At 45.9% G+C, this 21,080-nt stretch overlaps 2 long non-coding RNA genes across 2 annotated transcripts; one reads left to right on the top strand and one right to left on the bottom strand.

Annotated features, from left to right (window-relative positions):
• Positions 1-2,670: 2,670 nt before the first annotated feature.
• On the bottom strand, positions 2,671-20,084 carry LOC115271759. Its single transcript, XR_003900086.1, has 3 exons — positions 20,044-20,084; positions 19,224-19,463; positions 2,671-2,991 (listed from the first exon to the last, which is right to left on the bottom strand). It is a non-coding gene; the product is annotated as an uncharacterized LOC115271759 (long non-coding RNA).
• LOC115271760 lies at positions 13,594-14,288 on the top strand. Its single transcript, XR_003900087.1, has 2 exons — positions 13,594-13,831; positions 14,062-14,288. It is a non-coding gene; the product is annotated as an uncharacterized LOC115271760 (long non-coding RNA).
• Positions 20,085-21,080: the final 996 nt, after the last annotated feature.

Genomic DNA, 21,080 nt, shown 5'->3' with positions numbered 1-21,080 from the left:
AGGCAAAATGAAGTTTTAGCTGCTGTTACTCAAATTCCTGAACCACCTTTCCAAAGGCATAAAAGATAACTCTCATTTTGTGATTCTAAGAGAACCTCAAGTTGTTCACCAAACCATATGAATCTACTTTGGGCAATGAAATTAATATTTCAGTAAGTCTTCTTCCATGAAACAGGAAGCCTTTTAGTAATGACCTTGGACCGGATAATAGGAAAGGAGAGAAAAGCAGGGTCCAAAGCCAGAGGGTAATTGTGATTCAAAGACTCTTTTATGCAAATAAGACCCCTAATCATGCTAATGCAATTTTCTACATTTTATCTTCCATCTTTTTATTTACATTCAGCTGAGAAACCAAAATCAGAAAAGGGCAGATTTCTGGCTTCTTGATCCAAACTGTCCGGTGCACGAAGAGCTCTGGAAACCGGCATGACTGGCAGTCTCTGGGGACCTCACAGCCCACTCCCAGAACTTGGAACATCCTGACTGCTCCGGAGTTCTTTCCAGCCAGTGGCAAATGACTCAGGCAGAGCATCGTAAGAACCCACATTTACTGAGCATTGGTTAACTTTTCTGTCTCCTTTTGTGTTATCAGACTAGCCTGGAAGGGAAAAGTCATTTTTAAGACGGAGAATCCATACTGTTGCCATGGCTCTCTGGATGCATTCAATTTGCCTCCTGCTGGCCTGGGTACACACTCAAGTTTTAAAAAATGAAACCATATTTGCCATGGACTGGCAGGTGTTTTCAAGGGCAGTGCAGTCTGGAGAAGACTCCAAGCTTCCAGCAGGATCACTATGGGGTCGCTATAACTTTGAGTAAGGATGGGGACAGGTGAGGAACTCAGAATTCCACCAGGGAAAGTAACAGCTGTTGGGCCAGCAGAGGGATAAGGAGCACACATTGTAAAATCCACATCATCTTGGTCAAGTCACTTATCAGCTCCGTGCCTCAATTTCTTCATCTACAGAGATAATAACAGTACTTGCCTTGGGGTGCCTGTGTGGCTCAGTTGGTTATGCATCTGACTCTAGATTTTGGTTCCTGTCATGAGCTCACGGTTCCAGAGTTCGAACCCTGCATCAGGCTCTGAACAGACAGTGAAGAGCCAGCTTGCTATTCTGTCTCTCCCTCCCTCTCTCTCTCTCTCTCTGTCCCTCTCCCACTTGTTCTCTTGCTCTCAAAAAAAATAAGTAAACTTTATTTAAAAAAATAATGGTACTTGTCCCATAGAGTTGTTGGAGGATAAATGAGGTAATATACGTAAGCCTTTTTTCAATGTTAGTTGTTATTAACAAATACAAAAACGTATGAAGAAACTGTAAATAAACAAATGCAAGTTACTATTACTAACATTGTCAAGAACTTCTTTTCAATACTTTATCGATTCAACACTTACTGACCAGCAGGAAGCCTGGAAGTGTCCTGTTTTTCAGGATTCTTTATCCACATTTTCCTTTTTTGAAGTTTCTCCCACAGAACTGATTATCCATACAGTAAAACTGGGATAATAAAACAGCCCTTTGTAGTTAACCATATGCATAGTATTTGTCATTGTCGTCCTTATTCTTACCCGAATAATGCAGGGCAGTACAGCTCTGTGCTTCCTTCCCAAACCTGCATTAACAGCAGTAACATCACTGTTCCTCAAAGTGCCTGAATCAATGGGGAGTTTTAATACCTTCCCCATCTCTAACAGCCCAGGCCCTGGCAAATAAGCCTGCAATGGAAGTAAAACCTCTACATGCTATAGAAATTCAACTTCACATTAGGTTCCTCATTCCCATCTTCAACACACTTGCAACCTGTGATTCTCTCTGCCTGGAAATTCTAAGGATGTTCCAGAGCATATACGTGGAGCAACTTTCAGGTCTATCAATTTTAATTAAAGATTTGGGGGAGACATTTTAAGTATATTGATAACTTTATTTCATGTGAAAAATAATGGCTTTATAAATACACTGTAAAATTCACGTAAATTTTTGGAAAAAAATACTTACCCTCATAGCAATCTGACAGATACCCCTAGCCTATCTTTGTGCTCCACTACCACACTCTCAGAATACAAGACCATCCTCCTCTTTTAGTACAGGAATTTGTGTGGCTATATTTGAGAAGCTCTGGTTGTAGACAAGAGCTCTGGGTTTCAATCCTGGTCTTGCCAATTAAGCTCCATGACTTTGGTTCAATTCCTAACCCTATCATTGTCACCTATGAAATAATGATGCTAACATCCACATCCGCCCGTTAGGACATAGTCAATGCTGGGATAAAAGTATATTTCCAAGAAGCCTGATACAGTAGAGGTTCAATAAATCTTAGCCATATTCTTCTCCCCCTGCCATTTCCCCTTTCCTGTGGGTTATTGCAGATCTCAGATCATAATGATGCTTGGAACTCCACCAGCCACCACCTAGAACTCTGAAAGATGCGAAATCAGCCCAGCATTGAAAACCTATGCATCTCATTCATTTATTCATTCAGCAAATACGCATTAAGCATCTATTGTGTGGGAGGCACAGTCTATGAGTTCAAGGGCCCCAGAGGCAAGAAACAGTGTGAAAATATACCATTCCATCCAGGTCATCACTTCACAGATGAAGTGTTTTCCATGACAGCAAATGGCTACAAAGCCTTCTCAGCTGGGGGAAGGAGAGAAGCCAATGACAAACCTTGATGGTCTCCGAGGTAATTCCGGCACGGTTTAATGTTCTCACCAGTGTTCACAAGGATACTGGGGTCCCAATTCAGTTCCCATCAGGGATATTAATAACCAAAAGCTATTAGTGAGGCCAACAAAAAGAAATAAAAAGCCCCTAGACCCAAACAAAGAAGGCTTCCAGCAGCAAAGAGCCACCAAGAAGAAACTGCTGGAACTTGGTCGCCAGTGATTCATCTCTGCAGCCTGCCCATTTACTCGCTTTCCAGTTCAGTGGTGACAGCGATCACACCATTTAGACTCAGCACTCAGACTGCTCCAGCCTGCCCGGAAATCTGCATGGAAGCAAAGGATCAAAATGCCTTTTCATCTAAAGAACTGTGAATTAACTCTCTGCCTTTTTAATCACTCTCAATTACTTTCCCACTATTTATAAGGATTTTTTTTTTTGCATAACAAAATCCAACTCTAATCAATATATGCAGTATATCCCAGCTGATTAGTGTAATTCTTGCTCCACCATGATGCTGGAGTTGTGCCAGCCTTACCTAGCACACAATTAAATGTCTGGTAATGCCTGCTGCTACCCAGCAGGCCTCGTGAGTTAATAGGGAAAAAACGGGATTCACATTTGCCTCTACCAGCCCCTAAGTGCCCTCGCTCTCTCTCAACTGCTTGTAGACACGTATGTACAAAGTGTGCCTGGAGAAATCAAGGCCTAGAATAATCACACAAGCCTAAAAGACACAGGAGCATATGAAAAGGGTCTCCAAAGTCTAACTTGTCACCTTCTCGTTTCAGTAAACCCTTCCAGAAATAAGATATCACTCTTCTCACCCTCTACTTCAGTACTGAATGGTGAGAGCACATTCTAAGGTGGAAAAGATTCAGGAATCCAGACCCACCTAAACCCAATATTATGAGTTATGTTCAGTGTACCTTCAAGTCAATTTTCAATAAACACAAATCACTTAATAAGAAATTAAGAGCATTACACACTTCTCATGCTCCCGTGGATTTGGTGTTAATGAGATTTTGTTTGTTAAGCTCACAGAATGACAAGGTGTCTAAAAGATAGACACCGCCTTTTCCAATTTCCATTCACTCAAGAAATAGTTACTGTGCATTTTTTGTAATATGACATTCCCAAAACACACACCTGTTCACATGCTGATTTTACCAGCCTGCCCCTCAAATAATGCTTTACTGCAGAATAATGGGGGGGAAGGGGGACTAGGTATTTGGAATTTAACAAGACTTGCATTCTAATCTACTCTATTACTATCAGCCAGGTAATTTCATACATTCATCCATACACACTATGTGCCTGACAGTGTAAATCTAATGCTTTAAAGCAAGATTCTCTTGCCCACAAAGGTCAGAACTGAGTAAACAGTACCCATGGGAACCTCCATGTCTCAGTACACACCAGAATGGCGTGTTAACTGTAGTTCAGTATAACAATATTTATGGCACAAGGGTCTACAAACGACTTGATTTTTAAATATAAATTAGAAAGACTCCAAGGATCCTTGTAATAACAACATTCTTATGTACAAATGTGTTTTATACAGAAAAGACTCAGAACTGAAATGTGCTCCCACCTCCCAGTGTATTTTACCTTTGTGAACATTAATTTCCATTACGTACAAATTCCTCTATCAGGACCGCCTCGAAAACAAAGTGGTGCTACTGAAAGGTAAACAGATATCTGGACGTATCCAACATGCCTTTTGGTGTATTTGCCACACTCATTGAGAACACACAGGAAAGAGGGGCACCTGGGTGGCTCGGTCAGTTGAGCAGCAGACTCTTGGTTTCGGCTCAGGTTATGATCTCACGGTTTGTGGGTGCCATCCCCACACTGGGCTCCGTGCTCACAGTGCAGCGCCTGCCTGTGATTCTCTCTCGCGCGCTCCCTCTCCCTCTACTACTCCAGGGTGCTTCTCAAAATAAAGAAGAAAAGAGAAGAGAAGAGAAGAGAAGAGAAGAGAAGAGAAGACAAGACAAGACAAGACAAGACAAGACAAGACAAGACAAGACAAGACAAGACACAGGGAAAGGCCACAGCTTTGACGGGTCTGTCAACCAAGAACCTGGGTGTCTATGCCTGGAGGATCTTCCTTTTGAGCAGAAAATGTGGATCTCAAATATATTATGTCTCACCAATACCAGAATCATAAAGCAGCCCCAATGCCTCAGTGATATTTTTCAGCATCTGGCCATAGATCAATGATACACTATGCAAGCTGAATATAAACAGAAATGGTCGTCCGGTTTTACGTATTGAACAATGGTAATATCCAGCAATAATAAGCATGGAGGTGCGGGGGTTACTCTCCTCAGCCTTGGGAATGACGGTCTACAGTGAGGAAGATATACCACCACAAGTAATTTCATTACACGGCAGAGGGTACTCAGTGCCCCACAAACTGCAGTGGGGACCTGAGCGCAGAGATGTGGAAAAGCAATACAGAAGGTAAGGTTTGATCAAATCTGCAAGTCACCATAGGGCTCCAACTAGTGACTATACACGTTAGGCTGGGGGGGGGGGTGCACATATAAAGGGGCCAACAATCACCAAGGAGCACACAAGGTAAGAAGGTGGATGATAGAAAGTTACAAGCCCAGAGCGACAAGGGGCTACTTCTCTGCATGTTCTAAAGTCTGGGAATAGGAGTGATCTTTATTTTGAATCTTCACGAAAGAGCTAATATTGTCAGAGGTGTAATCCTGGGTAGAAATGGCCTAAGCCCGGCCCAAATTCAGTTTTTCCATTTCTTCACCCTCTCCATAAATGAGGTGGGCTTTTCCATTCTAACTCTGGGCCATCCCTGCAGTTCTCCTAACCCCAGTCCCTTCCCAACTTGCCCCTCTGGCTCCTCATCAGATCCGTCACCTCGAGGTAGTGCTGAAGGAAAAGGTCACATTGTACCTTTCAGACCATCACATATTTGAAATAAAATATACTTTTCACATGTGGACACTCTTGCCTCTAAGAAATTTGATATACAAAAATTTAAAGTTAAAAAGCAGACAAATTAAGGAGAAATAAGATGTTCCTTGTAAAATAACGTGCCCCAGGATCTGCTTAAATAGTGAGTTTTCCCTAATTGAATGCATTTACAATGTGATTTACTTTGAAAAATGTGATTTGCACTCATGTTTAAAAACGTATCTATTGTATAAGAGCAATCTAGGCTTATTCACTTTGATTATTATAATAACCACTGATGAGCCGTATGAAAATGACATATCTCATAAAATATCTATATCTCTCTCTCTCTCTTTGAAGAGGAAATATGCTATTAATCCTACCTACTTAACAGAAATATAGAGAGTATAAATCGAACAGTGTGTGTGCACTACTGAGTAAAACTTGGGAAGAGAGTGATGAACATAAATAATTACACATACTGGGGCCCCTGGGTGGCTCAGTCAGTTAAGTGTCTGACTTCAGCTCAGGTTATAATTTCACAGTTCGTGAGTTCAAGCCCCACGTCAGGCTTTGTGCTGAGCTTGGAGCCTGGAGTCTGCTTCAGATTCTGTGTCTCCCTCTCTCTCTGCCCCTCCCTTTCTCATGCTCTCTCTCTCAAAAATAAACAAACATTAAAAAATAATAATAATTATGCATACAAAAATCTACACCTTCCAAAGGAAAGGAAGATTATCCAATTATTGGATAATTCAGGAAGACCTAGGAAACTGACTTGGCAACATAATATGTTTTCATCTTCCACTTCCCAATCAGTTGCCTACATTGCATAATTTCCTCATTGTAGGAGTTTCCTTCTGAATGTCAATGAGGCACTATGGTTTCATTGTTTATCCAGGCTCTTCAGAGCAGATGAGGTCACTTCAACCCAACAAAAGATGCTTGTGTCTTCTTTGTGACTTAGGGCACCCATGTGTTCTGTCCTTTTCTGGGCCTACCTAGGTAAATATCACCCAGTTGAGAAAGTCAAATTTCCAAGGGTCAGGCACCACATTTTCTTAATATGCTTCATGCAAAATCAGCCCAAGGTCATTAGAGCACTCAATACATTTTTACCAACAACACAGACTTGAAGATAGGTCTTCAGAAAGACTAACAGTGTAAGGTGGACTTAGTTTACCCAGACAACGAATGCACTGCTGTAAGAAGGATGGAATGCCAGAGTATTTGTAACAGCTCCCAGTTACGGAAACATACCCATGAAGACAAGGAATTAAGCAATCTAATAAAACCAGCTGTTCACATTAAGACTATTACAAGAGACAGCTAAAATTTAAATTGTCAAAAGGTAGTTGAACAGTTGATGAACTGTTTTTCTCGCATCTTCTCTTGTTAACATTCCCAAGTTATTTCTTTAAGTAAATTGTGATACTTTCAAGCATTTATAATTATCAAATGCAGTTCTAAAATAAATATATCCCACAAGTCTATTTAAAAAGAAATGGGGCACCTGGGTGGCTCAGTTAGTTGAGGGTCTTACTCTTCATTTTGGCTCAGGTCATGATCCGATCCCAGGGTCATGGGATTGAGCCCCACATCAGGCCCTGCACTGAGCACAGAGCCTGCTTGAAAGCTCTCTCTCCTTCTCTCTCTCTCTGCCCCTCTCCTCTGCTTGCATGTGTACCTCTCATAAATAAAAAAGTAAATAAATAATAATAAAAAAAGAATTTCCCAATCTCTTATGCGATTAAAAACTTTTTCATGCCAACAATCTGGAGTAATAAGGATTTTACCACTAACCCGTCAACCATAAAACTGAAAAAAAAAAAAAACACTGAAAAATGTAGATTGTAAATTCTGGGATCAGATAAATAAAGAGCTAATAGTTACAAAGAAGAAATTAATCTCACAAATTACTTTTAAACTGCTAGAGCAAAAATTCCACTATTAGTTTCACTTCCCACTCCTAGTTTTTCATAAGTACAAAGCCCTGCCTGATGTTTTGGTGACACTTCATAATGTTAGAAAATATCATGGGCTCACTCCGTGGGGATAAGCATCAATGAGAGAAGTGAACTCATCCTAATCAGTTGAAAAGTCAAAAAAAGCACACATCACTGAAGTCAAGAAGCACAAAATGGCAAATGATCAAGTTCCAACAGCTAAAAAGATCCAAGACATTATGAACTTTTAATGAGTGAAACATGCCATAAGAAAGAGACCTTCTGTCAATAAATCCAAATCCTGGTTCACTAATTAAACCATCTAAAACAGTGTCTGAATATGTAGACACCAGACTTCAACATTTCTTAATCATATTCAATTCCAGGCATATTTTTCCATTTAATTGACATTCTGAAATGCCTTTGCAGTCCTATCAGATAGGTACCAAATTCTCAAAGGAGATTACTACACACTTCTGAATTCTGATTCATCTGATTGAAACTGTTATTGTGAAACTTTCTTTTGGAAATGTGGAAAAGATGCACACCCCGCCTTCTCCATAACTCTAGCAACATTACGCCCATCTATTTGTATCTGGTTCACTTTCCTGTGTACATTTCTTTAGACTGAGGCTCTCTACAGCCAGGCCAATCTTATAAAACTATAGCTAAAACCCCGGGTGCCATGGAACTATAACCACATGACTCACACAAACTCTGCTCAACCAATCACAGAACCAACTGCCATCATTTGGCCACCGCTTGGCGCCAAACACAACATTTTAAACTGCAACCTTAGAAACAGAGTTCAGATGCCCACAACAGTTTTTTTTTTTTCAGATGTCCAAAATATTAATCATATACGTATAGACTTAAAAAATCAACAAAATGTCATTTGTAATAGATGGTCTAGGTTTCAGAAAAGACCAACTACCCCTCTCCATTTCTTCCAAGATAGAATTGATTGGGGCACCTGGGTGGCTCAGTCGGTTGAGTATCCGACTCTTGGTTTCGGCTGAGGTCATGATCTAGTGGCTTTGTGGGTTTGAGCCCCACATCAGGTTCTGCGGCTTGTGGTGTGGAGCCTGCTTAGGTTCTCTCTCTCTCTCTCTCTCTCTCTCTCTCTCTCTCTCTCTCTCTCTCTCACCCAACTTGTACTATATTTGTCTCTCTCAAAATAAATAAGCAAACTTAAAAAAAAAAAGACATAGTCTCATTCTGCTTTTGAAAAACACACAAACGTGCATGTGTGCACGCACACACACACACACACACACACACACACACCATGTTTATCTGATAGGAAAAAAATGACATTTATACTGTCATGCACATTTGTCACTAGATTTAATCTATATTATCTGGCATGCTTTCAGATGTTTACAAGTATTAAGTAATGTTCAATGGTATTTAGTAGCGTTAATAATTTGGGGTTAATTTCTAAATGTGAAACATAATCACTGCTCTAACGTGCTCACTTTTTAACTTTTCCTAGTCCTGGAACACTATAATTTTTATCAGACTGTTTGGAATTTAATTTAGTTGAAGTCCTGAAGTTACAATTAAACTTCCAGTTGACCTTTCATATCCGTGCCTCCTCATTCAATGGCTGGGCTTATCTCTGACATCTCAACAAAAGAAAAGAAATAACGAGTAACCGAAATATTATCTGCAACTGCTCTGCAAAGTACAAATAGCAGCAAGTCATGCTAAATATCCAGTGCTCTAGCCTTTCCAACTCACATTCTGGAAGCCAGCATTAATGCATACTATTTACCTTTTTTTTTTAATGTTGTAAAGCAAGCAACAGATCTGAATGCTGAATTCCTAAAGAACAGAACACCTCAGAGTTCTCTGTGCCAAAGCTAACTCTGAGATTCCTAACTAAGCCTCAGAGGAAAACAGAGAACTAAGAATATGCCAAGTACATCAGCCTGCAGGAATGAGGTTTCTTCCTAGCGTGTGCCAAAAGCATGCCTGCTAAACTTGGTAGGTTTCCTTCAAACTCCATCATTAAAAATGTTTGTTCCTCAGATGTACACATCTTTAGCCACAAATAGACCATAAGCTCTTTAAGGACATGATTCATTTTTTTATTTTAATGCAACACATCTCTTGTAAGCCAACAAATAAAAAGAGAATTGAGCAAACATTAAATTCATTCCCTGATTTCAGAAGTATATAAATACAGACCCTCAGAGCCAGAGTACAATATAGAAAGAGGAAGAATTTTTATTCCTGGAGATGTTCGAAGCCTTCAAAATGTCATTTGTCAGCCCCTGGACCAGCTGTGATTACCATCCGGAGAAGGAACTGAGGCAAAGTAGAGAGAAATGGAGGATAAACCCACAGTTGGCAACAGCAGGAATGTTACCCACTGGCAAACTGGGAACCAAAACCTGCTGCAGCAGGGAGGCCATGAACCTCCTAGCTACTTCCTTCAGGGCCGAGCCAGTTCCACTTCCACTCAGCATAGATTCCCAGGGGCTACATTCCTGGCAGGAGAAAGCAGAGCACAAGTGTCCTTGGTTTTCATTCCAATCCCCTGAGGTCTAGGAGCTTTGGCCAGGAGTCAACCTCCAAGTCTGAGGCACAACCTTTACGAAGAACGGAGCTTCTCCAGGCGGACTAACGCCAGGAAATCTGCTGGAAGGCTTTAAAAAGATCCTGAAGCCTGGATCCTACCCCTTGAGATTCGGATTTCAATGGCCTGGATGCAGTGGTTTTCAAAGCTTTTGGGTGATTCTAAAGTGCAGTCAAGGCTGAGGACAGCTTTGGGACTACTTCGGGGAGCCCTGGGTGGTATGAGAGGCCTCAAAGAGTCACCTGTGAATAATAATAGGTGGTGCCATAAACAACCCATTAAATTTTATAAAAACAGAAAAAAATGAGTGCTTCTTTAAAGGATCTCCTAAAAGGTAGCTTATTTACATTGATACTATTTAGATACTGCCAGTAGTCCACTAAAAATCCCGGAATTGGTGACATAACCACTAGAGAGCCAGTGTGTGTATACACAGGGGAGGCATGCACATGCACCTGTAGGTAGGCTCCCGACACAATTAAAACACTTAGGGGTCCTCTTTGAAGTTGGCGGGAGGGGCACAAAAGGATAATGATGAAAAGGGCCTGACTAAATTCCGGTATCTTCTCAAAATACTGAATAACATCACAACAGCCTATGTGGCCTATTCTGTGATATGTCCTTCCAGAAAAGGAGCCCCATCCTAAGGAAATGAAAGAATTAATTCTGTAATATTTTGCCCATATTAGGTTTCACTAAGAATTACTAAATTGCATTATATTCACTTTATATTTCTCCTAAAAGTTTATTTCAGTTCATATTAATCTCTCCCTTGTCCTCTCGGACCCTATTCAGTGACACTCTTTTGTCAAACAACAAACATGACCATGTGTTGATTTCTAGTTTGCACACGTGGGTAGCTCCCATCTTCCCAACAGAAGAGTAAGCACGCAGAAGCAAAGGATATATCTGAATCCTGCCCACTGCCTTGCAAAGCGAGGTAGGTTGAGTAAATATTACTGAAAAGAAATTTTTAAAAAATGTATTTTTAATGTTTATTAATTATTTTCAGAGTGATAGAGTTCAAGCGGGGGAGGGGCAAAGAAAGAGAAAGGGAAGGAGAAAGAATGCCAAGCAGGCTCCCGACTGTCAGCACAGAGCCCCCACAGACATGGGTCTGATCTCAGGAACCTCAGGATCCAGAGATCATGACCTGGACTGAAATCAAGGCTTGGACGCTTAATGGGCTGAGGCAACCAGGTGCCCCAAAAGGAATGAATTTTTTGAAGAGATAAAGAAAAGAACAAGAAAATAGGGAAAAAGGAAAAAGAAGCTTCTTTTTTCAGAGAGAAACATAAAGGAAAGGGCTTTAAACTCTATGTGACTTTACAGAATAAACACAAAAGGGTAAAATTTAATATACCCAAGAACAAAAGTTAATTAAACAAATTTCCTTTATTAAACAGAGGCTATCATCCAGTCTCGGAAGCCTGAAAGTTCAGAAAGGTGAAATACCGAAATTTCTTCAAGGATTCCTCTCAAGGTCTCCTGCACGACTCTTCTGCCCAGACAAGGCACTCTCATAAAACACCATCTAAGGAAGGACAATCCCACAACCCTCCCCAGGCCTCCCCCCAGGCTCTAAATTCATACACATCCACCCAGAGAGGGAAGAAACGCACTTTGATTGTACGAGGAGTCGGATCATTCCGTTTTGAAATGTGTTCCCTATTTTCTCTGAGCAGCATCCTGCCAGGATATCCATTCTCAAATTTTCATCCCTTCTATTTCATACAAATATATCTCAATCCTAGAACAAGCTAAAATGAAGACTAACCTGGGAGTGCCATTCTGATCCGGAGCTACTAGCATGGTCATTTGTCACTGTTACATTAACTGACAGACTATTTTGGTAGGCCAGAAACTGACTGGAAGCCACTAGACAAGTGTCAAATATCTTCTCAATAAATTCAATCTGTGGCATTAAACTGAATCTTTTTATTTTTATTTCTTTAAGGAAAGGCAAGCTTCCCTAAAATGACTCTTACAAAGAAATTTGGGGAAAAGGAGGTAATGTAAACAAAGAAAGAGTAGAGCTTTATTAAAGTAGATACTCTTCAACTAACTGAAAATCAGTGAGTTTAAGAAGCTTGTAGGATGAAATTGACCAAAAGCCAGAGAAGATATTTACCCTCAACGTCTTCATCCAGAAAGTCACCTTGTAAGGACACAAGTCTAAACCAAACAGATTCTATGACAGGCTTTAAGTTCCCCCTCTGATCTAGAAGGCCTAGGTTTCAGTTCCCTGAAACTATCAGGCAGTTACACATTGCCCAAGGCAGGAGAGACCACCTTCGAAACACCCAATCAGGGACGGCCAGCTACCACTCTCCACATTCCTAAGGGTGAGGTCTATAGATGGGAACTTTAAATAGGACCCTGTTACCTAATGTTAAAGTTAATATGATAGTGGCCGAACAAGACCCTAGGCTCACCCTGTAACTGGTTGATTTTAAAGGTACTCTAGATGTTGTAATTGGATCCTGCCAAAAGTAACGAATACTCTAGACAATGTGTTTGGTTAAACCTGTTGTCAATGATATTGTACATTATGATTGGATCACTGTGCCTGTGTCGCAATTTCCTGTAACTCCCCCCTCCCAAAACTCATAAAAGCCCTACCCCACCATGTTCGGGGATCTCAGCACGGATCCACTGCGCTGGTAAAGTCTGTGAGCCCGAACTTAGGCCCGGAGAGCCTAAGCCGTAATAAAACTGCCCTTGGCTTTTGCATGCATGACTCAGTCTCCCTGGTGGTCTCTAGTTTTTGGGGGTGATATTTAAATCTTGGGCATTACAACCTAAGCTGCAAGTTTCTACTATGTGCTATGCAGTAGACACTGTGGTCATCCTCAAGAGGACAAACATAAAACAAAGACCCAACCCGCACAACTGGGCAGAAAAATCCTCATAATGATGCCTTCAACATTTAGAGACTGAAAACTATTTCAGAAACTTTTATCAATAAGTAAGGCAATATACACATGTGTTTCTTCCTTTAACACCTTTAACATCTGTGGAAATCAGGGGCTCTCTTCCCTTCGGGAAGGAACTGGACAGGAGACAAGGCCCTCCCTCCAGGTCTGTCCCATACCCTTCTTTTAAATTTCTATTCCTCCCTGATGTTTGTCACAATCAGCAAAGACAAGGGTTCATCAATAGCCCATCCCCAGCAATCAAAGGAAATCAATCCAAATGGCCAGCCCACCTGATCCCATCAGATGGGATCTTCCCTCAAAGCTCCTGCCCAAGGAAAAAGCCTAAGAATGACCCACAATGGAAGAAATCAAACACCAAAAATATTATCCTTTCCCTCTTGGCCCAAAGGTAAAACTCCGCCCCCACCAGTTAACTGGACAGATGTGGGGGATCATTGAGTACCACACCCACCTCCACAATTGGTAAGACAAGACCACCTTGGTCCTATTTGCATTATGAGCTATAAATACAGCAGAACCACACACCACAACAGCCACTGGGAGGACTCCTCGGACCAGCTGGTAATGACTAAGTTTCCTCTCCCCCCCAGTAATTGCCTACTTCTTTCTATTTGACATAATTCATCAGCCAGATTACAGCAGGTCATTCAGCAGCATATGAAGAAAGCAAGGATAACATAACCTGACACATCAAAATGTTCTTCTGTGAGCAGCCTGAAGAGCTGCTGCTTTACAAAAAGCTGTGAGCTGGCAAAATAACCATAGAGCATACAGGTCAGTGGGCATCCACTCTGCTTATTGCTACTCATTTCATTTTTGAGGAGCTCAGCACAACTGTAATTGCTAGTTAACAGACAGATTGGGTCCTGACTATTTAAAAGAATTCCCAAAAGGACTCCGCCAGGAACCAAAATAAATAAAATGTGGGAGAAAAAAGCAGGGTGGGGAGCTGATAGCCAGTCCCTAGTCAACAAACACTGACTGTGAAAATCCTGCATCTACAGGAGATGGACCCAGCCCAGCTGCGACTGATTTCTGATCTCCCAGCCAGCTGCCTTTCATGTGGAGTTCTCTGTGTGGTGAAGATATGAAGACATTATAACTGGACAGTTCTGGGAACTTTCTCATCCCAGTGCACTGTGCATAGAAACTGGCCCTGGCACTATTCATTGTCTAAGTTCCAAAAAGGCAACCACAAGGATTCATGATTAAATATCAGCATTCGGTTTAATTCTGAGACAACTTTTCTCTTTGTAAAATGTTAAAAAAAAAAAAAAACACAGCCCTTCCCCCACCCGAATCCTATCAGAAAAAAAAAAAAGCACATCAAAGCGCTTAAATTATTGTGCATTTTTTGTCTTTGTCTCTTGGCACCTTGGTTTTCTTGGCTGTTCTTTATTCTCTCACTGCTCAACTGTTCCAATTTAGGAAAAGGAAAAGGAAAGAAGGAAGGAAGGAAGGAAGGAAGGAAGGAAGGAAGGAAGGAAGGAAGGAAGGAAGGAAGGAAGGAAGGGAGGGAGGGAGGGGTAAGCAGGAGCAGTTGGCTCTGCAATTTCCAGGATTCTGCAAAATCCCTCTCAATCTCTTCTCTCTTTCTCCTCCATCCCCTCCCTTCCCTTCTCAGATTTCAATCTTCACGTCACAAACCATAACATCATTCAAGCATTTGGTAAATGTTAAGAGAAGTTCAGTGCCCGAAGGTAGGGGCAAAATCTGGGCTATCTTTGGTCCACACCGACAAGGGGGACCTCGGCCCTCAATTCCTAGATGGCGGGCTTCCCCATTTCACCACCTGAACTTGGCGCCTGGATCACCGGCAAAGTCGTCTGCAGTCTTTCTGGCCGTTTCTCAGTCTCCGTATCTATTTTAACTCGGCCTGGGCGCAATCAGAGAATCTAATCCTAGCAACAAAGCCAGAAGCACAAATCCACCGTGATGAACTGGTCGGCCTGCTCCCCCGCCCCCTTCCTCCCACCGCCCGCGACTCCCTTTGAAAAGAGAAGCGTTGGAGCCAGAAAATTAATACGTCCGAAGCTAGGAAGAGAAAAGCGACGGAATACAAAGTGGCCAGAAATGGTCTGGGTTTCATGTTTATTTGTAATCTTTTTAAGCAAGGACCCTCCGATGTGTACCCGGGCTGGACAAGCCCTCGGTGGGAGCATCGAACAGCCCCCGGGGCTGCGCAGACAGCGCGCCCCCCGCCCCCTCTCCCGTCTGGCTGGGGCCGGGGTGAGTGGGGGAGGTTCGCGCGGGTTTGTCTGACACTTGTAAATGGAAGTGGGATCCAACTTGGAAAACAAACGCGCCGGAGTCTGGGGGCGGGGAGGAGCGGGAGGAGGGCTGGGGAGGAGAAAAGAGTCTTCAATCATTTGCGCGGTCCGCGCTTGCCTCCCTCCCGCCGCGGCTGCTGCAGGTTCGCCCAAACCAGAAGCGGAGTCCCAGTGGGCGCGCGGCGGCGGGGAGACCGGGCTGGGGACCGTGGCGGGCTGAGTCCGCCAGAAGCCGACCGCCCACGCTCCGGCGCCTCTCCCGCCAGGGAGCCTCTCCTAACCCCCCCAAAGGCGACCTCGCCCGGTCACCGCAGCCTCGCTCTCTCTTCACATCCATTCAGGGAACCTTCCACTGCCTAGCTGACCCCCATTATTACAAGGGGCTGCAGCTGCAGTTTGCCACCACCACCGCCACACACACATACACACGCACACGCCGGGGGCGCCCCGGTTTCCTCTTGTCGCAGGCTACCCTAGAGGCTCCCCCAGCTCGCAGCCAAACTCCCGCCACCCCCGCATCTCAGCCCAGAGTGCGCCGCCCACGACAGCGGAGCAGGGGAAACTGCACGATAAAAGTTGCTTTCCGAGAAGCCTAATCCAGGTCAATGTTTAATGATTTCGGAAAACACGCGCGACCAAAGTCAGCGGGAGAAAGGAAGGAGGACTAGATCACGGCACCGCTAAAAATACCCGGGCTCGCAGCCCTGCGCACGCCCGGGGGCCGGATGCACTTTAGCTCAGCGACCCCCACTGGCGGAATCCTCGCGCGCATGGCGCGCCGCGCGAGGACAGCCCCGGCGGTCTCCTCAGCCTCCCGGCCGCTCCCCTCCGCCCCTACTCCGGCCCCCGCACCCACTCTCGTCCTGGCTAGGGGGCCGTCTACACCCGCCCGGGAAGGGGCCCCCAGCGCGGCGCTAGCGCGCCGTAGCGTTCCCGCCTGCAGACCCAGGGAAGGAGGCAAGGCACCCACAGTACCGTCAGAGCCGCGCAGCTTTCTTTTCAAAGACAAGCAACCTTCACGCGTGCAAGCCCGCCCGCCCGCCAAAAATCATGCACTCTCCCCAGGCGCTGTTTCCCTCTCCCTGTGAAGGTAGCTGGAAAAATCCTCCCACCCCGCCACTCTGCTTTTTAAAAGCTGTCGCCTAACCCGAGAGCTGCTGCCTTTCATAATATTTCACCCGGCCCACTACCCCCGCAAGCCGGAGCCAAGCATGGAGCCGACCTGCGGACTGTGCAAGAAAGCCCCTCCCGTCCCCGGAGAAAGTGGAGTCTGAGCCTCCGGTTCCGCCCTGCACCTCGCCAAGCAACGGCCCAACTTGTGCGTCCGGGTCGTCCAAGTGCATCCATTGGCATCTGAACATCCCCACTGCGCCCGAAAGCTACCGGCTAACTAAAAGGCTAGCCGTCGGGATCCTCTCATCCATCCACCTGCAACCGGCAGCCGGGGCTTGGGGGGCGGCGGGGGGGGGGGGTCTCAGGGATAGGTGCACCGATCCGCAAGCCCCCTCACGCGCCTCCCCAAATCCTCAGCCTCAAACTTAGCCAACTCTCCATGCCAACCTCCCGGCTACTGCCGCAGGACCGAGCCCCTCTTCTCTCCTGGCGGCGGCGGCTGCTCGGAGCCGTGCCGAGGCAGGAACTTTACAAGGTGAAAAGTTTCCCCACGCGCTCCGCCGGCTCTCGCCTCCCCGAGCCCACCGCGCAGCCCATTTGCACCCGGCAGCTGGAGCTTGCTCCCGGAGGCGCGCTTCAGCCGGTGCACCCGGCAGCCAAATAATCTCGCTAAAATCCCCACGCACCCTTGCCTGCGCTGGCGATCCACGGCTCCACTAGGCGCTGCCTCCGTGCTCTTTCGTTCCGAGCGCTCCAGCTCAGAGCGAGCTGGCCACACGGCCGCCGCCGCCGCAGTGCCTGCCGCGCGCGCTCTGGGACTGGAGCCGCGGGCAGAGGCGCTCGGCGTTCGGGGGGCTCGCAGACGGAGGAGGGGACCCGGGAGGAGGAGAGCGGCAGCGGGAGGAGGGGGACGGGGCGCGAGATCCCAATCCGCAGCCCGGATCACAGCGCAGCCTGCCGGGAGCAGCGCCGGCTCTCGTGTCTGCTCCTTGCCGCAGCAGCCGCCGCTACTGCTCGCCGCCTCGCTGCTCCCAGCTCCCCATCACGGCCGACGCCGACGCGCAGCCAAGCCCCTCTCTCGTCGTCCCCTCTCGCTTTTCTCTCGCTGTCTCCTCCTCCCAAACCGCGAGCGAAAAGGGCGAGGGGGAGAGGAGCCTCGGCGTCCGGGCTGACTCGCGATCTCGGAGCGCCGCGCGGGGCGGGGGGAGAGGGGGCGGGCGGGGAGGGGGCTGTGGGAGAGGCGCGGCGAGCTGGAGGGCGCTCCCGGCGCCGGGCCTGGAAGCTGGACTAATTTTAGAGCCCGAGTCTTCCCCCACCAGTCTCTCGGGGCTCGAGGAGAACCCCAACGTGCCTTCCTGCCTCGCCTGGAGCGTGGTGCCGGCTTCAGGGAGCGCGCGCACACCGCTTTCAGCCCGACCAGTAGCACAGCCTGGCGCGGGGATGGAGCTCACGATACTCTCCGAGGGCAGACGAGGAAACTGAGGCACAAGGAGGTTACCATGGTTTACCTAAGATCCTAAGGTTAGTTTGTAGCTTGAAGATTAAACCATCAAACCTTGGGCCTCTTGATTCCAAATGTGCTTACCAGACCGGGCTCCTACTTAACTACTTTGCACCTTTTTGAATTCTGGGGTCCTATGATTCCCTGTGGAGGAGTAGGATTAGCCTACAAAGGTAACGAGGAGCATTCTCTACCCTCCTTCTCTGACCCCAAAGGGTTTATCAACATTCTTGTCGAAAAGGAAGAGAAGTACTCTGAAGGGAATGAGTGATTCATCGGGGGCTTGAGTTGCAACTCCCACCAGCCCGTATGCCTGTTCCAGTAACTTCTGCACCCGCACCTCTCTTAGTACTCCCAGACCACACCCACACGTCCACGTGAGGCCGCACCAGAGCCTAGGCTCGTCCCAGCTCTGTGTATCCTCGCACTTGTGCCTTTCTTCCCCTGAAAGCAGAGAGCCCATCTTGGCACCCTCCTCCCCCTCCCCACCTACTCCCCCACACACAGCAACGCACATCTGTCCGGAAAGCAGCTCCCAAGCAGGCGGGTTGCCTCAGATGCTCTCTCCCAGGCGGTTTCCCCTCGACTCTACTACCATTGGAGCCTGGGGGAGAGGAGCGCTTCTATTCTCCAGAAGAAATCCTTCCTCCTTTTGAACCGTGAAATTCTCTTTGGGGATGGAGGTAGGGGCTGTTACGGGGGACGGGGGTGGAGGGGGGGGGGCTTTGTGCTCAGTCACTAGAGTAAGCCCTTTGAAGAGCCAATTGATTTTATCTGTCTGTCCTTCCAGCTCCCAGCCTGGGGCCTCTGCCCTGATGCCACTACACAATGGCCCCACCGCTCCCCACAGGTGGAAATTTCCCCTTGAAAGCCTCCAGCAGCCTCGCAGCCCTGACTGCTCCATAAAGCACCGGCATGCTCTGGTCACTCTGCTCAGAGAGTTTAATGTGAATACTAAAGAACACTGACAGGTCCCTATACATCAGCTAATTCAGAGGTAATCGGCATGATGTAACCTCAGGCGTCATTGTCACAGAGGACCAGAAGATGGGTCTGCAGTGAAGGGGAGCCGCTGCCTGGGCCAGCCAGGAGGCCTTTCCTGCCCTCCCAAATGTTATCATCTGAATAATTTTATTCCGATTTTATTTTTACTTCAGTATCTTCCTAAGGCATTGAAAATTTATTATCATACACATATGTCTCTGGCGTGGCATTTTCCCCTGGACAACAGGATGCAGCTAACGGTGTAGCAGAAATGTTAATGAATCAGTGTCTTTCCCACCTGAGTGCTTCCCTGGACCATTAGGACAAGCTGGCTCCCGAAACCAAGCATCCTGGGTAGGAGTCAGCTGATGGTTTGGCCAGTGGGATGTCGAAGGAAGGAGATCTGGCAATGAGACAGGGCATCTTCCGCCTTCTTCCTGGGAACACTGCCAGGTGTGTGTAGGTGTGGCCGCTGCTGCTGCTGGTGATGTTCCCGGATTCCAGCTCCTCAGAATGTTTTCTTATGCCTAGGAGGCACCTTACAGATAAGTGCAGAAATCTGTCTAAATTTCAGGCTCCCTATCCCAAGGCAGTACATTGATAATAAAGTAAACAGCCTTTACTCCCAGGGCAGACATAAACCATTATAGCCAGTGGGTAAGAGATTTCCTACAAGGATGATAGAGTGGTTTATCTAGTGGGCCATCCCTCTGGTCCTTTAAGACCTCCAATAGTACTTAATACTCATTTCATACTGATTGTGTTAGAAGACTCTTTTATTTCCTTAAAAAATGCCTACTGGGTGCTAGTACTATGGCAGACACGGACTTGATAATTCAGTAGGCTTTTACAATAAGGGAGAATTGAAAGGACGCAGGTCTGAACCAAACTGACTGCATGACAGGCTTTAAGTTTCCCCTCTGACCTTAAAGGCCTAAGTTTCAGTCTCCCAGAAACTATCAGGCAGTTACACATTGCCCGAGGCAGGAGAGACCACCTTCGAAACACCCAGTCAGAAAAGGCCAGCAACCACCCTCCACATTCCTAAGGGTGAGACCTGTAGATGGAACCCACAGATAGTTACCTGTTGTTTAATACTAGATTAACCAGTTACTCACCCCACGTGGGGATCCTTGGCTCACCCTGTAATTGGTCATTTTCACAGAAACAGTAAATGTTGTCATTGGGTCCCGCCAAAAGTAACAGACACTCTAAACAAAATGGATGGTTAAAGTTGTTGCCAATGCTGTGATGCGATAATGATTGGGTCACTGTACCTATGTCACAATTTCTTGTGACTCCTCCTTCCCAAACCCCATAAACACCCTGCTCAGCCCTTGTATGGGGCTCTCAGCACGGATCCACTGCGCTGGTGAAGTCTGAGAGACCGAGCTTAAGCCCAGCGAGCTTAAGCCTGTAATAAAACGCCCTTTGCTTTTGCATGCGTGACTCAGTCTCCCTGGTGGTCTCTGGTCTTTGGGGACAATATTGCGATCTGGGTATAACAGAATCTCTTGATCATATTTTTATTTCTATCACCAGTTCCCTACGCAAGGTCTGACACAATCAACATTAGTAAATTTTAAATATTACAAGAATGAACACATAAAGAAAGCTTGAGACTCTTCTGCTAGGCCCAATGAATATGATATGCTGGACGTGGAAAGGGGGCCAGCAAATGAAAAACTGAATCTATGAAAAAATAATGTTACTTTCTATATGACACCTCCTAGGTACCATTTCAAATCCTCTGAGTCTACCTGTCTATTTTAGGCACTGCAAAAGCTGTCCGATCTAAGTGGATTCCAGCCAGCTTCACACAGGTATAGCCTGACAGTGCCTTGCCCTAGGCCTGCCTCTCTTACATCTCTCCTCCCACCCAGAGGCTTCTTGGTTAAAGCTTTGGTGTAGACTAAAATCCAGAAAGAAGCATGAGAGACCAAACAGCGTATGGTAATCTTTGACTAATGAGAGATAAGGGCCCATGGATAAATGCTCCCCCTTTTATCCTCTGACAAAGGATCCTGAAGTGCATTACATTGAGCTTCTCAGATGGTCTTGCTGAATTAAGCAGCCAATCACCTAAGGCAGTGGCCAGCTTGATAATATATCCTTGTACTGGTTCTTCATCCTTTGCTGGTTCCATCCCTGGGAC

This window comes from Suricata suricatta, chromosome 11 (assembly GCF_006229205.1).
Source record: "Suricata suricatta isolate VVHF042 chromosome 11, meerkat_22Aug2017_6uvM2_HiC, whole genome shotgun sequence".
In the NCBI taxonomy this organism is placed as follows: domain Eukaryota; kingdom Metazoa; phylum Chordata; class Mammalia; order Carnivora; family Herpestidae; genus Suricata; species Suricata suricatta.
Note: the sequence above shows the minus strand (reverse complement) of the source record. Positions and strands in the feature narration are given on the sequence as shown.